Source organism: Bombyx mori, chromosome 13, assembly GCF_030269925.1.
Source record: "Bombyx mori chromosome 13, ASM3026992v2".
Taxonomy (NCBI): domain Eukaryota; kingdom Metazoa; phylum Arthropoda; class Insecta; order Lepidoptera; family Bombycidae; genus Bombyx; species Bombyx mori.
Window position 1 is genome coordinate 13,283,380 of NC_085119.1, and position 16,463 is coordinate 13,299,842.

Sequence of the window (16,463 nt, forward strand, 5' to 3'; positions counted from 1 at the left end):
CGAATAAAAACACAATTTGAATCGGGGCTGAGTTTTCTTTCAGCAAACCGAAGTAACAAGATTATAATTTATATACGGTGAAAAAATGTAGCAAAATAGAGTACAAAAATAAAAATAAAATATAGGTAGTTATAACATAATTATGATTTATGGTCACGAACATAACAATTATTGCTTAAAAATATCGGGAACTCATTTCGTATAATACACTGGTAAATATTCCGTTTTAAGTAATATGTGTTATGCTTGTAACATTTCTATATTATACAATGACATTAGGGACTTTTTGACGGGAACGCGAGGAGTGAAGTTGTGTGATTTGTATTATTTTGTCTATTTAATGTTTCTTCAGATTTAAATGTGTAATACGGGGGTTTATTAACTGTTTAATATCTGTGAAAGTGCACAAATGTGGGAAAATGAAACAAAGCCGCTGGACGTAACTTCTCGGGATCCTCCAAAAAGTGCACTGAAAAAATCTCAGTAAATGACCACCATTTTTCTGATATTATTTTTCATCCAATATCATCTCTTTTCATTTCGTTTCATCTCAGTTGATTAATGTCTCAAATTAATCATCTTCATTTCATTTCATTTCACTCCATATCAACATTTTTCATAAAAATAAGAATAAAATTAAAATAAGACATGACTTAAAGATTTTAGTTACCAAGTCATAAAACCACTAAAAAAAATACAATGACATTATTCATTTTGACATTTTATTATGATTGTATTTTATACTTCTATAATCACAAATTTCGCCAAGACTACACTATAAAAAATATTAACAAAGACAAATAATATTTAATATATTCTCAATTTGACAACAGACGTCAAGAACAAAAGCTTGACAATAAATAGTATGCATGCGTGTGTGCGTCAAATACATGGTACGTAGTGTGTGTAATGTTTTCTTTATCGATTCAATGTATCTTTTATGCATTATTTAAAAAAAATATTAGCGTTGTGCACTTCTTCTCTATATTCTCTATAAGTGTGGAAAATTTCATACTCCTCCGTCCGCGCAATTTTCGTAAAAAGGGATACAAAGTTTTTGCTTCACGTATTAATATATAGATGACAGTTCGGGTGTCATCGTATTCCGATAAAGATCCGAGTTTTCCCGAACGAAAATAAATTTCTCACTACATCTATACATCTATTGAGACGTAAAGATTTTGGTAAAAAATAAATAAATATGCAATACATTGTACACGATAACATATTGATTCTTGTAAAAAAAATCCTAAAATACCTACAGTTGACCTTGTGGTTTTCCAAAAGTTCGGTTCACGCTCAACACTCAATATTCTACATCTACATGTGACTGTTGCGGTAGGTAATATTAAAGGCAATAAAAAACTTCCTGCTTTACTCACACGTGTGATATTATTTTACTTCCTTACACATATGTTTCCATATGTTTAAATACAATACAATCATGTCACACAGTATCTATGTGTTTTTTACACATTGATACTGAACATGGTAAAATTCTTTTATTGTACAATTATGTAGGTTAAACCGATCACGAGTCGAATGGTGTTGAGTTAGATCGAGGTTTAAACTAGTCGGCGGACCTTTTGCCCTTTGCTTACATCTCAACAAGGTGCGGCTTTTGAAAAGGCAGTGGATGGCTTTATATTAATTTCTGTTCGGCCATTTGTAATGCGAAAAGAGCAATAAGAAAATTCAAGATTCCCTTTCAATTAAACTTCCTAACTCATCATTGCCTATAAAGATAAAATAATTATCATCGCTTTAGTTTAAGTTAATAATTGAAGCCGTAAATCACGGAGAAGTTTCTTTTCTTGTAACTAAAGAACGGTTAATTTGAAAGTTAACACAGTAACAGGTCGTAAACACGATTGTGACAAATAGGCTGGAGACTCTTGAAACACTGTATGCATTAGCCGCAGGGAACACGACGCAAGTACAAAGGGTGCAGGCGTCCAAGTTGTCAAACGAGAACTTTTTATCGGGCGGCCCGTCGACGTTGAATAGAAATGAGCCTTGAATAATGCATGTTGCCGCGCGCTCTTCCCCCCGCGGCGACACAACAGATTTGTTGCAGCCGACACGCGACCGCACATGATCCGGTCCGTGCAACACAGGTGTGTCCCATTGACGACATCACCGATATACGGAATCATCGACGACTCGTTAAAGTGGCCGAGTTCATGTTTGAACAACTCAGTAATCATCATATCGTCTTCTCGCATTAAAACTGTATAATATCAAAACTTACTAATTTTACAGGAGAATGTTTTAAAGGTTTAACATGTGATATTTTTAATATTATACGTTTATTTTTTATTTTTTACCAGTTACATTATCTGTCTTTTAAAGTAAGATAAAATTATGTATTAATTTTGTTATTATAGTAGTCAAAACATAGGTAAACTAAAAAAAATAATCTAAAACTAAACTACGGTCTTTTGACAGTATTTATGAGAAAAATACTGGTGATACCAAATGATTCCGCATATCAACTCAATTTCGAATATTTTTGGAAATTGTACACTTTTAATGCGAAAAGACGATATTGTGAACACGTAAAATACGATACGATTTAAAAACATAAACAACGTCTATAACATTGAATTGTTCCAAACTGACTCGGTATTTTCGTAACGCGTAATCTTAGCAAACATACGATAATTGTACGATTTGATAAGACGTCACACGATCGGGTACTCGCGCCGCATGTAAAATCAACGCAAATGACTCACACTTTGTGGACGGTTACGTAAAGTGTACATATGTGTGTGAAAATTAAGTTAGCGGTACGATAATTGCAATAAATAAAAATAAAACTAGCTCCGTCGTGAGGTGATTAATACTTGTAGAGTAAAAGTTTAAATGAGTATTACGTCTTTGCGGTAAATGCTCGCGAAACGATTAATAATTATAATAATATAAGTCTAGATCCGAGGCGAGGCTTGAGGGAGATTGTGAAATCTAGTGCCCACTTACAAATCGACCCGAGGCTAGTTTCACTTCCTGTCTTCAAATCCATTTCGGAGCGATGAAGCAGATTCTTATCTTGTATGCATCACTGATGTTACTAACGCGTGGGTGTTTTCATACAATTAATTTCTCAACTATGAATCTCTTTGTTGATCAGTTGAATGATCATAATGTACAAATTCAATATGCATTGAACTGAATTTTTTACTTCTTTCTTATTGCCTTAGAAGGTACACGATCCACTTGATGAGTGGTTAGCAATTCCAGGGACATAGCTGAGTTGCTATGTATATCCATTCAATATTCCTTAAGTCGAATGCAAATGAAAATAAATATGGGTCTTTGGCATTTTCATTGACGAGTTCAACTATGTACGAACCAATAGACACGCGATTATTCCATGAAATGAATTAAAATTCATTATTATTCCGTAGTCAACGTGCTATTGAAAATTCATCAAACGGGCGTGTGCATGGGATCCTGTGTACCTACAGTGAATTAACGGTGTAATACAGCAATGAAGCAACTCGATTGTCGACTTTTCATTTACTTCGATTATTGTATAGAAAATATATTGACTCTAATTAGACTGATTAACTTGACACGTAGCACAAACTACAGCATCATGACTTTCTTACATCATAACTTGAATAGGATCAGCAATTTTGAGATTAAACTTCGGACTAACATTGTAGAGTTGTAGGGAGATAAGCCGTAATTTTCATGCCTAGAGTTCATAATAGGTTAGAACATTTCACATGGCAATAGTGCGAAAGCCCATTTGAAAACGTACCGATGCGAGCCCTCTATTTGGAGACTACTCAACGGATCAACCTCCGCTGTAGTAGTGTCCTTATCACGCACAAGTCTTTGGCACTATTATATCTATTTCTGCCTAATACCGTACGTACCGGTTTAGAGTAAAAAAATATCTAAAACAAGATTTTATGTGGCGTGAAATTCCGAAATGTTAGTAAAGTCATGAGTATTTAAAAAAGCCTGGGAATAAAACTTTGCGATGTTGATTTGGGACTTCGGGTTAGTTTAATTATTAAGGTAGAAATGGCCAAGTGGGTAAATAGTGTCATTTTCATTATCAATATAATTAAGAAATAAATGTATAGGGTATGAAAAATTAATTACGTTAGTTTGGTCTTATAATCAAAATCACGGTAAAGATTGAAACTATTCATTTTATATTATGTTAACTATTTATCACACTTACGTGAAACTAACGGCTCAACTAGCTTGCTAGTAGTGGGAACGGAGTGAGCTATTTGCGGCTTTACTCCTAGTTCACGAGTTGCAATAAACTTGATATGACAGGATATAAATATGAGACTGTATAGGTACTGTACTAAACTATCATATTATATAGTGATATCGATCTTAATGTTTTCTTTGATATTATTTTGACTTGATTGCTTTATCTGTGTATTATTGCTTAGTAATGTTGACTACAATACGAGGGTCCGAGTTTTATTCCCAGTTGGAGAAGTCTTTATAATAAATATTTGACCAATTGGACTTATCTTGTCTGTGTTGTATGCGTTGTTGTATCTGGTATATTTCCAACCACCAGTACAAGTTCATTATTTGTTAGACAATACTCCTAATAAAATTTGGCAAAAACTTCAGTCTTTAAAACAAATAAACATATATGAATACGTAATAATTCTGATGAGAACTAAAAACTCGCAATAATTACCACACAATCACCTCGCTGTGTCATTTCATTTTCAGTATACCTGAAACTCGAATACAGTAACATGAAGTTTGCACAAGACTATGTGTGGTTAGGGGTTTGTTTGTCTACAAGCAGCTTGCTTAAAAATTCTAAAAAAAAATGTAGTTTCCGTATTCTGAACATATTAAAAATAGAGCACTTCGTTACTAATCAGAAAAAAAACATAAGATCTTTTTGACTTCTTTGATATCATTTAATTCATTGGAAAACTTCATTAAATTAATTAATATTGTTATTTCCTTATAGTTATCTAATTAACGTTTAAAAGTTTAAAAAAAATTCAATTATTCTTTTTTTATAAAATTACCTTACTATAATTGTTTATAGTAAATCGTGTTAGTAATATATAATTTACAGTTCTTTAAAAAAAATTAAATATTTTAAGCCATGATTTCATTTTCTTTCACAGCATCATACAAACTTGAGTGGATGTTGAAATAACAGAGCTGTTCCAACTAAGTTCTGGTCTAATTTGGGAATGTGTTATTAAATAAACAAATAAATTACGCCCTAGCTAATTCCAACCGTTAAAATAAAACCAATTACTTACGTAACTTCTGTGAAATATGGAAACACACCGAACAAGGTAAAAATGTTGATAAATTCATAACGACCGCCGTTGTTGTTGAACTTCAAGAAATTCATGGAAATATTTACGATTATTTAAATACTTTACAAAGTTCTTTACTGAATAATCTTAGATCGTTATCGGATAGGTCTTTAGATACCAGAGTTAATAAGTTTGAGTAGCTTTTAAGTTGATGTATATAATTTCGGTAGGCAGCGGCTTGGCTCTGCTCCTGGCATTGCTGAAGTCCATGGGCGACGGTAACCACTTACCATCAGGTGGTCCTTACGCTCGTCTACCTACAAAGGCAATAAAAAAAATCTCTAGTTAGAGCCTTAACGAAGTGTGCAGACCCAGATGATGTAAAGGTATCATGGATGGAGTCAAATGGATGTGCGGTGGGCTACCAATCGTAGAATAATGACCTTAATGTATTATTACACAGGAAAATAATAAAAAATTTAAGTCCGTGTGATCAATCGGAACAAAAAATGAATAATTAGTTGAGCTTCAAACAAACAAACAATAGGTGAAAAAAAACATACATGTGATAATAAGATTCAAAGGAGAGCTAAAATTAGCTGATTACCATTTTTTGCTACTGAAGACAGCTCGCGGCTACCTGAGAAATCTTTTGAAACCTTGTTAGAAGAAAGTGGCATCACGATTCATGATACCTTTAGCAGTAAATGTTGAATTATATTGTCATAGGAGTTAAAAATGTATTCTGTATGGGGGAAGACGCTGTTAACCTGACATAAACAGTTTATTATAAGTTAGTGTAGTTTCAGCAAAATTTCAAAATACAATTTTAACACTAATCATACCAAACACTTACTGGTACCTATTTCTACCATAGCGGGTAGTAAACGGCATACGACAAGTATTACTCTAAATAAATAAAACAAAACAAAAACAAAAAAGTATAATAACTGTAGATTAATTGGTATGAAACACTCATGAAGTCAAATGTGCAAAAGCAATAAGACGATACGCGCATTTTCAATGCAAAAGTTCAAAATGGGTCATTTGACCAGTTAGGGTATATTTAGTGTTAATATGTATTGAGTCATCTATTATCAAAGGCGGCAATCTGTGCATTTGGAAAAAAAAATGTTATTGATATGTCAATACAGATTGATTTGAATATAATCGTCTCCTTCAAAGAATACGGTTCAAAACCTGCATTAAATAAAGGTTAATACTTAACCTGTTATATATCTAAGATGTCGTTCCGAAGAGTTTTGTGACTGCCAATGGAATACAAAGTCAATAATTCGTTTTTCTGATTTACCAATAATTGTCCAAAAGTCACATTGCCGGCTTTGATAATAGTCGACTCTATTTATATTTATTAATATTCTATTAAATTGTGTTTTTAGCAATCTCTCTCTCTCTCCGTGTCTGATGTTAAACTGTTAAAATGGGAAGTTCTAAGTCGCAATGGTATCTTGTTGTTCAGATCAGACTGCGTAATTCTTTCCCAGCAGATACTTATAGCCAGAACACGGACGACCTTACTTGCTTTGCTGACATCGTGTAAGTTCGGTCTTCTGGTCTCGATGCACATAATATTTAAATGCTTAATGCGTTTTAGATACTGGCGATGAATACTTTTTATGTCGTAGTAAGTGCGCGAAAACAAACATTTTCAATTTGCATAACATCAAGGATAAAACCTCAAACTACATTATGTATGTATTCTCTAAAAATCACGATACGCCTTGGAAAGCTTATCGCCGTAACGGGTCATTGACCTAACTTTAATACTAAAAGCGCAAGCATAGAAAACTTTTACGATGCAACTCAATGCATGCGTACTGTTAGAGGCTTATGGTGCAGAGAGAAAACTTTGGAGCCTGAACCTTTATGGATTCAACGAATGAAAACGTACAACATTTTATTGCAATCGATTTTTAGGGATTATTTGTTTACTAATTTATTAATATATTATTTTTGATTATTATTCATTGAATCAAAAACAATACAGCACGATATCATTTACAATTCTGTAGACGGAAAAAAAGTCCGAAACGTATTTCCAACTATCCTACACAAATAAATTGTAAGCCGAAACACTAATAAAAGCTAAAATTTATGTTCCGTAATAAAACAAACGCGCAAAAACTGAACATTCGAGTCGATTACCTTCGGACACGTGAATAATAAAAAAAAAGTTGTGAACTTGATAATGTAAATCTACGAATTAAAACTTTTTCCTCATTACGATTTTTCAATTACGTTTTCTTTTCATTGGATTTTTATATCTTTTTTTTTTTTTTAAATGCTTAGACGTGTGGACGAGCTCACAGCCCACCTGGTGTTAAGTGGTTACTGGAGCCCATAGACATCTACAACGTAAATGCGCCACACACCTTGAGATATAAGTTCTAAGGTCTCAGTATAGTCACAACGGCTGCCCCACCCTTCAAACCGAAACGCATTACTGCTTCACGGTAGAAATAGGCGGGGCGGTGGTACCTACCCGTGCGGACTCACAAGAGGTCCTACCACCAGTATACAATATATAAATACCACCAGTAAATAATATGTCCCTATCAGTACGTTTTTAACACTGCAAACTATTCTACTAGTATCTAAGAGTATCTATGGCTAAGTACGATCACGCGTCTATATTTGATCTACTGTGAATATCACGTACCTACAATTGCCGTACGATTAGATTAGATAGCGAGAAATCTAAACTTGAACCGTACAAAAACAAAACTATCGAATTTCAATTCCACAGATCGTATTACCGGAGTTACGACATCGACAATTATAATGCAAATATCGCACGCTGTATTAAGATATGTTCGCCGTGTATTAGCATAGAGGTCTCGAGTGAACGGATCTATTACAATGCCACGGTGAGAAAGCTCGGTCGTGTCGTGTGCCGCTACCACGCTCGCGATTGCGACACCGTAATCGGCACCTTTACTTCGAGTTTTAATGTTTATAGGTCATTAACGAAATTAAACAGACTGCTTCATTATGTCGCGTATACGCACACAATGATATTTTTGATTAAAAAGCAGCGAGCGTACTCCGACACATCCAAGGAACAGCCTGGCGCCACTAATATTTACGACAGCTTAAACGATACTCGCATACAATAGTAAAAGATTCTTAGAAATGTTAATGTCCTCGGTTACGTTTCAAAAATTAAAATACACAGTCATACCTTAAAGAAAGACGCAAGAGATAACGAAGAATTAACATAACTTAAAGCCGAGATAAAATTTTACAATGGCATTGTTAACTGTACCAGGATAGTTTAACAACACACCTCTACATACAAAATGTGTAGGAGCGAAAGGATCTGTTTTTAATATAAAAGAACCGCGGCCCGAATTGAAAGAAGACGGGACACGGTGAAAGGTAAATAACACTGAGAAACGACAATAAAGTCTTAATGAGCGACTGTTTCGAATTCTCGTCGGATAGCATTTGCGCAATTGCATCTGTTTGGTACGACAATTCGTTTTCTTAGTTCAGAAATGTGACGACAGCTAACCGAGTTACGATCTCCAATAACGAAGTTGTTCCTCTATTGGAATTGATATAGAAAGTCAAAAGAGGATCACGGCAAAAGGAAAAGTCTTAGTTATCTAATATGAATAGTCAGAAACAAATACAATAAGCTCTGCCCACGCGCCAATGAATCATGCGCCCGCGCCGTTGCCACAACATACGCACACACACAGGCATAAGTAACAGCAAAAACATCACCCACTTTTGAATAAGTTCCCTTTCTCTTTCTACACCTCAAGCCATGTTTTGTTCCAAACCAAGTGTTATCAATAAATAAATATAAGCAGCGTACCTTCACGCGTCTAATGAACCGGCTTTGGTCATGGGCAAAGTCAATGTCATGACGAAATAATATTATCTGGATTTGAACTTTTGTTTTAATTTACCTATGCGTTTCTGTGTTCGTTTTCAAGGATGAACGCTGCTAATCTAGTCGAATGCAAGTGACACTTCGACCATATTGTTCAGGAATTATGGTGGCATGGCGTTTACCCTGGTTTATTTATGAATTCTGCAAGCTAACATTAGAGTAGAAACTTCAAATTGGTCGGTAGCTGGTCTGCTAATCTAAGGCAAAATAGTGAAAAATGTTCTTGGCTGAGATTCTTAGTATTGTTCCGTATATTGTCCCCGTTTATTTAAAAAAGGAACACGACGGTCACGTCAATTTAAATGAAATCGTTTCCAAAGATTGATATCATTAAACCGTCAATGCTAAATGCTGCTGAAACAATTACTTCTTGAAATAAAAACCGGTATAGGTGAATGTTTACATGAGAACAAGCCAAATCGCACTTTAACGTTTTAAGTGTAGTACATTTTCGCTTCATCTCGACGGTACGGTGACAAAAAAAAAGTCCTTTCACCGATGCCGAGGGAGTCTAAATAAACTCGAGTGAACGAAAATTTTAAGTCATTAGCGAAAGCGGATTCACCATCAAATTATTTCAAAGAAATAAAATAATTAGTTAAATCGACTAATGCGGATGTTAGATCTGATAATGAGTCATGTCAATAATGTACCTACATGATTTAAATTGTTGGCCACAGAGCAAAGTTCGACAATCCAATACAAGCAACTCATTAAATCGCGGTAGCCTCGATCCAATAACTGAATGGGCCTTCGACTATTTCGAAACGTGCACCAACTGAACTGGTTAGTGCACTGTTTTTTTTTTTATATGAAGAAATCTATTTACTTATTACTTTGGACATTAATTTATTGTCGCATTAACTGTCCAGTCACTGCAGTCAAAGCGTGACGAAGTCGAACGAGTGGCCGTGAAGTGCGTAGAGCAACCAGCGTGATACGTATAAGCGATGACTCACCGAGCGGGAACGATTATACGCGCGCCCGCACAACAGATAAGGATGAAAGATTTCCGAAAACAGGTTTGTGATTTCGAGTTTCGAGCCGATACGCTCCTGTCTATGCCAACTAAAGTTCTGTCGGAACAGAGTTCCACGTACACGAAGCGCGGGAAGTTCTTTTATTTGGTTGCCGCCATTTCGATCTGAATTTCGACAGCCCTCGTTACCGACGCCATTCACTATTTAATGGCTGTTATCGTAATTAGTCACAAACCGGTAAAGCAACTTCAACGTCCGAGTTAAAACATTATTGTTCTGAATTAGCGAAATCATTATCTTATCAGGTAAAGGTTACCTACTGAACGTTTTCTTTATCAAGAATAGGTCTGTGTCGTGGTGATGTCACCACTGCTTCGGTTTCTTTATCTTGACGGCGATAAAACATTAAGAATGTTCTACGGCCATAATATAGTTAACAAAACACAGCGCATTACGTACTTTGAGCGTGCCGTTTTTATCCATTTTCAAGTTCAATACAACAGAATATGTTTGAAGCATTCATTGTATTAGTACTGCAGCATAATTATTTCTATGCTGGTCATGTTCATAAGATGAAACTTATCGACGTGTGTTTCGCGTGTTCTTTATCGAGTGGTACAGTGATCAGCGAAGAAAGTCGCTGTACGATTACAGGAATTTTCCGACTCGGTGGAAACGATCGCGTCTCGGCGAATCATTAAGATTTTTTGCTGCGATGCAACGTTGCCCACAGAGAAAACTCGTCAACAATATCAAAATCGTGATGTGTAAACTTTATTTGTACTAACTTTTGTTTGCTAAACGCGTTTGTGACCAGAGCATTTACAAATAAACATTATATCCGTCATAAATCACGGGCTCAGAGCAATGAATACATTGCGAAGTTAACAAAAAACTATAGCAGTATCGTTATTATTAACGATAATAGTTTTGTAAATTGACGTCACGGTCACTTAACCAACGTCGAGTTATGGAAATCATGCAAATTTTAATAGTCATTTCTATTATCTTCGTACGTATTGTTTTTGCTTAAACGCTGTTTTTATGAGGTAGAATTCCACCGTGCATAGCTTAAAAATATTTATTTTATAGATATATTTTTATTTATAACAAAAAATAAAACACGTTTGCCGTCATTTAAATTTCAAATCTTTCCGTCTAGAATTTATTTGTATCGTGTTAATGCTGTTTAAATTATAGATTGGTGATTAAATTAAAAAAACAACCTCACAAATTTTATCATATAAAATAGAAAGAGTACAATTTAGTTCAGAAAAGCTTAAACAAAATAAGCTGCATTAATTTTCAAGAATGCAACGATTTATAACTATACATTTCTTCTAGTTCTTAATTTTTTATTAGTCTGTTGAAATATTAAACTGACAACTGATTTCCGTTCAATATAATATATTAAATAAAAGTATTATAATACTCTATTTCAATAGTTGAAAATCATTATTAGCAACTGTAAAATATACTTCTAAAATAGATCGATTAAAAAATATCCTGACGGTGTTTTTTACAGTTTGTTTTAAATAAATCTACCGGCAAATGTTATGCCTAATATGAAATATCGACTCTAGTTTACTAAAGTTTGAATTTCTAACATCACCTTTCTCACTGACTTTACTGTGTTAAGTGATACAAAATTTTATCAACAGTTGTAACTATACTGAGACATTAGAACTCATATCTCAAGGTGGGTGGCGGCATTTACGTTATAGATGTCTATGGGCTCCGGTAACAACTTAACACCAGGTGGGCTCTGACCTCGTCCACCCATCTATGCAACAAAAAAATAAAATAAAACGTTCAATATCGGTCGTAAGACGTTTACTGCTGTACTATTTTGGTATTACTACTATACTACTATTCTATTATGGTATATACATATTTATTTCAGTATTTGTTATATATTTTATATCACTCATAGATATGGAGTCAGCGTCTGGAAGTCGACTGTATACAGCGGTGACGTGCGAAGAGTAGGTATCACTGTTACATTTCTGTTACGAAGCACTATTTCCTTCAATTGGAGGGCTCAATAATATGCTATCAATGGGCTCCAGTAAACAAATAAAAGAAAGTTAATGAAAAACGGGATTGTCGAATGGTGGTATTGGATGGTAGTAGGACCTCTTGTGAGTCCGCACAGCTAGGTACCACCCTGCTTATTTCTGCCGTGAAGCAATAATGCGTTTCGCTTTGAAGGGTGGGGCAGACGTTGTAACTATACTGAGACATTAGAACTTATGTCTCAAGGTGGGTGGCACATTTGCATTGTAGATTTCTATGGGCTCTAGTAACCACGTAACACCGGGTGGGCTGTGAGGTCGTCCACCCTAATAAGCAATAAAAAAAAAATTTTTGATTTATGATATTTCGCTATTTTTCTGGAATGATAGTACATATACTACCTCCATCACGGTAGTTACAGAATTATAAATCTTACGAACATACTGTAGACTTCAAACCCGGTTTGAATTAATAAATAGTGTTGTCCTTTGAAGCGTAACAAGATACATAAATCTATCTCATGAGTAGGGCACGCACATTTATTCAGAAACAAGTCCAATCCCCAAGGTAAATATTAGTGCCTTTATATGTTTTAGTTATTATTTAAGGCTGAATAACAAATTGCTTTTTTAAAACGCTTTTGTTATTTTGATCTGTAGTTATCTATGTAGCGGAATCTTTCAACGTAAGTTTAACCAACTTCGAAAATTAAAGATTAACTTTAATAAAGCACACGTTTCAAGGACAATACAATAATTTATTGAGCTATTATTCTGATCAGGTCTAGGACCAAAATTAATTGCTTTAAAATGCGATTTCCATCCATTTCGTTTTATCGTGAACTAACGACCCGCTCTCGCTTCGCTTCGGAAACTGTAATTTATTATTGATTTCTCCACTATTTAATGGATGTTATTCTACATATAAACCTTCCTCTTCAATCACTCTATCTATTAAAAAAAACCGCATCAAAATCCGTTGCGTAGTTTTAAAGATTTAAGCATACATAGGAATATAGGAACAGAGAAAGTGACTTTGTTTTATACTATGTAGTGAAGACTGTTCTTAGAATTTATTTATGTTAGAAATAGGGAATATGGTATATTATTATGGAGAATATATCTATCCTACAACCAGTACTCAAGGTACTAGGTTATGAATTAGGGAATTAGGTAAGAAAATAATAAAACTATGACTATAGCTTGTATCTGGCAAAAGGAAGGGAGACCGTCTCAGAATAACTTGGCGTCGCTCGGTGGAGAAGGAATTGGGCCTCTTGGGCATGGCGTGGGAGGAGCTAGAACAGACTGCCTAAGACCGATGTCAATGGAAGGATTTGATTCGAGCCCTACCTACACCCTAGCAGAGGGTAATAGGAAAGGAAGAAGAAGATGACTCGCAGAGGCCACAGTGGCTGATATAAGGAACTTTTTGATTGGCCGAATAGACTACCAACGTTAATAAAATACATAAATATAAATTTACTGACGGTAGGACCTCTTGTGAGTCCGCGCGGGTAGGTACCACCAACGTGCCTATTTCTGCCGTGAAGCAGTAATGCGTTTCGGTTCGAAGTATAGGGCAGCCGTTGTAACTATACTGAGATCTTAGAACTTATATCTCAAGGTGGGTGGCGCATTTACGTTGTAGATGTCTATGGGCTCCAGTAACCACATAAACCAATAAAAAAAAAAACTGAATACAATTGAGAATTCAGCCTCATGTGTCGGGATGGGTGGCGGTATTTACTTGGGATGTTTATGGTCTGTGAGCTCGTTCACGCACATGAGAAAATTAAAAATATCTCGACTTAAGAAGCACAATCTTAAGCATTTCAAATTTGACATTCAAAACTGTAATTCATTCTAATGTATCATAGACGCAACGAATATAATGATAACATTTCTTAATCTAAAAATTACAAAAATCAAGAACACCAGAAAAACACTAAATCTACGAATGAATCTGTTAATGGGCAAATTTATAATTAATAACATCCTATACGGACGCGCTAAATTAATTGATTTCATATCGTCAAATAAATCAACATATATTTTTTACAATTCCCAATAGCGTTTATAACATTTCGATACAATATCGACTATCAGACGATCGAATTTCAAAAGCCTGAATACAAACGCGAACAAATCTTAACGTTTGGTAATCACGACCTAACAGACGTTAGGCTACTGTTGCCGGCTCGGCTACGTTAACCGGTTTGACCGCTTCCAGAGCCGAAACACCAATCATACACCCCTAACGCCGGCCGAAGCGTTTGTCGTCCGTATATTAAATAGATCATTAAGTTCTTTTGCTCTTTTTTTTTATTGCTTTGATGGGTGGACGAGCTCCAGCCACAGGTGTTAAGTGGTTACTGGAGCCCATAGACATCTACAACGTAAATGCGCCACCCACCTTGAGACATAAGTTCTACGGTCTCAAGTACAGTTACAACGGCTGCGCCACCCTTCATACCGAATCGTATTACTGCTTCACGGCAGAAATAGGCGGGGTGGTGGCACCTACCCGCGCGGACTCATACGAGGTCCTACCACCAGTAAAAAAGGCTCTTTAGCCTTTAGAATTTTGTACAGACAGAGCTTTATTACTGGAGACATAGTTTCACGTATGCCGATTGGCAAAAAAAGCCATTTTCACTGCTCTTGATGACTTGACGAACTTCCCGCCCACATTTGGCCATTGGTCACCAGATGTCTTTGACAAGCAATCGTCCCGTTTGACTTCCTTTCAATTAACATCCACATCAGTTCAAAGTCTGGAGTGTACTGTAATAATGTCTGTCGTAACTAAAACCGGTGCGGTATCACAGTACGTACGCCCTACTGCCGCTAATTAAACAAATTAATTAATTTCTGGCGGATACTTTTTTATTACACGACATTAGTTAGTCATTGATTGTGGAAATCGTTCGTGAACACGTTTTAGATCGTAATTGTTTGAAGACAGTTTTATCTGCCTCATGATTTGAGCCAAGGAACTATAGCGAGCAAATTGCAAATTAATGCACGCTTTAAAAGCTAAAGCGTTTGGTTTTTCTCCAAAACTAAACGTTGCGTAATTTAAGAAGTATTAGATTCAAGTCTATACAGTCTTTATTATAGTTCAGCGGTCGGAGAACCGGGGTAAATTACCCCAAATGGGGTTAAATGAAATTTTGGGGGTAATAATGAAACTTTTGTGAGTAAAAAGTATATATTGAAGTGAAACTTCTTTAGAATAGTTAAATTTTTAGTTGTTGTTTTCTTTTCAAAATTATCATGGGTGCTATAATATGAAAGATGCTAAAAAGAAGCGATTTCGTTTTTTTTTGTTCTTCGCCATGGGGTAATGTCAACTTACACAAAAATATTTTGGGGTAATAATTAAAAAAGTTCCTCGACCGCTGTTATAGTTGAACACTATATGAACAATTTTGTCTCCAGACTTAATTCCGGCAAAAGAAACTCAACAGTATTTTGAAACGAAGAAATCGGAAAACGAACATTTTCATTCCATACGAAGAAACCGGAAAACAATTTTGTTTCTATAATTCTTCAAACATAACACATGACAAGTTTCTTGTTTTCACCCTTTATCGGCGCTTAAATTTTATTTAATATCATAATCAGATAATATAATTATTGTTAGCTTCATGATTAACCTAAATGTTGATAAATTCGAATTTATCAGACGCCACAGTTATAATATAGCGACAGAATATTTTGTAAGCTCTAATAGATAAGAAAAATTAAGCGGTCTCTCCAATGTATTCTGAAGATGTCACAGATTGTCCTGAATAAGATGCAGTTTAATTTAGGTCATTATTGATTTTATCTTTAAATTTAGATGTATAATTTATGAATTCAATATTTTCTTTTTCATTTTGATTTCAGTTTTGAAGTCATTGTAAACATTATAAAGCCTTAATTGAATTGTTATCATTTTATATCTAGTTATTAATGGAAGAATTAGATACTCGTACAACAACGTAAGCTATTCTATTTTTTTTTTATTTTAAACTAGTAGTCTTGAGTATTTATTGAGATTATACTAATCCCATAATAGTGTTTCTTTACAGCTAATTTAATAAGACGTAACCTACAAAACTACTGCTTCAAACAGACTTCCCGCTTAAGGTAAGTAGTCAACGGATTTACTTTGATTGAAGTTCCTATGTACCTAATGTTGAGTACGGACTCAATGAAATATATCAAAAACAAAAAAATGTTTTGTGAGTTTCGAGTTAACCAATCGTATTTTTAAAAGTTTCATAAG

At 34.8% G+C, this 16,463-nt stretch overlaps 1 protein-coding gene and 2 long non-coding RNA genes across 7 annotated transcripts in view; 2 read left to right on the plus strand and 1 right to left on the minus strand.

Annotated features, from left to right (window-relative positions):
- The window catches only part of LOC101741252 (transcriptional enhancer factor TEF-1), a 97,290-nt gene that overhangs the window by 53,706 nt on the left and 27,121 nt on the right, over nt 1-16,463 (minus strand). The gene's annotated exons all lie outside the window — the stretch shown is intronic.
- On the plus strand, nt 81-8,157 carry LOC110385541 (uncharacterized). Of its 3 annotated transcripts, XR_009974743.1 has the most exons (4): nt 81-893; nt 5,130-5,306; nt 6,671-6,827; nt 8,038-8,157. It is a non-coding gene; the product is annotated as an uncharacterized LOC110385541 (long non-coding RNA). The 3 variants fall into 3 exon arrangements; XR_005245404.2 differs by lacking the exon at nt 8,038-8,157 and having other exon boundaries at nt 6,671-7,525; XR_009974744.1 differs by lacking the exons at nt 6,671-6,827; nt 8,038-8,157 and adding an exon at nt 5,734-6,063.
- On the plus strand, nt 9,699-11,743 carry LOC119629406 (uncharacterized). The gene is made up of 2 exons (XR_005245405.2): nt 9,699-9,978; nt 10,065-11,743. It is a non-coding gene; the product is annotated as an uncharacterized LOC119629406 (long non-coding RNA).